This window comes from Nothoprocta perdicaria, unplaced genomic scaffold, assembly GCF_003342845.1.
Source record: "Nothoprocta perdicaria isolate Ctin4 unplaced genomic scaffold, notPer1 scaffold_64, whole genome shotgun sequence".
In the NCBI taxonomy this organism is placed as follows: Eukaryota; Metazoa; Chordata; class Aves; order Tinamiformes; family Tinamidae; genus Nothoprocta; species Nothoprocta perdicaria.
The window spans coordinates 3,366,652-3,367,201 of record NW_020455910.1 but is presented as its reverse complement, the minus strand read 5'-3'; the positions used below and the strand labels follow the sequence as shown (position 1 = coordinate 3,367,201).

The 550-nt window shown below is 68.5% G+C and overlaps 1 protein-coding gene across 1 annotated transcript in view; it reads left to right on the top strand.

The window, feature by feature from the left end:
• The first annotated feature begins 443 nt into the window (after nt 1-443).
• Nucleotides 444-550, top strand: part of ZNF706 (zinc finger protein 706) — a 6,050-nt gene continuing 5,943 nt past the window's right edge. Inside the window, exon 1 of the mRNA XM_026050017.1 lies at nt 444-540. The gene's annotated coding sequence lies outside the window, so the exon portion shown is untranslated. The remainder of the gene's footprint in view (nt 541-550) is intronic.

Sequence of the window (550 nt, the reverse complement as noted above, 5' to 3'; positions counted from 1 at the left end):
TCCAGCCAGGGCTGCGCCACAACGGGAGCTGCGTTAGTGACATAACCCTGCAAAGCGACGTCTCCAGTGCGGCAGCCAAGGTCAGCCCTCCTTCCCCCAACCCACCGCTGGGGAAAGGGCTACTTTTTCACTGGGCAGGCTATTTTTTTAATTTCTTTTTTTTTTTAAGCGCTGTCAGTTTATTGTGGAAGATATCACTGCCAACGGGAATGGCGGGGGCATTTTGGAGCCTGGTTTGACAGGGACTCTGGCGGCGGCGGGAAGGGCCCGGCCGCCGYGCGGCCGTTACGGCGGCCGTTGGAGCGGCCGTTAGAGGCGCCGCGCGCCCCGCCCCCGCCTTATGTAACGGCCCGTTGCCGCCATTGGGCGCCGGGGCCCGTTGGCGCCGGCTCGCGGGGCGGAGCGGGGCCTGCGCAGTGCGGCCGCCTCCTTCCCCCCTCCTTCCTCCTCCTCCTCGTCGTCTCGGGCAGGCGGCGGCGGCTGCTGCGGGGCCGCGCGGAGCCTTCCCACCCGCTCGCCAGGGCCGCGCGCCGAGGCCGGGTGAGCGGCG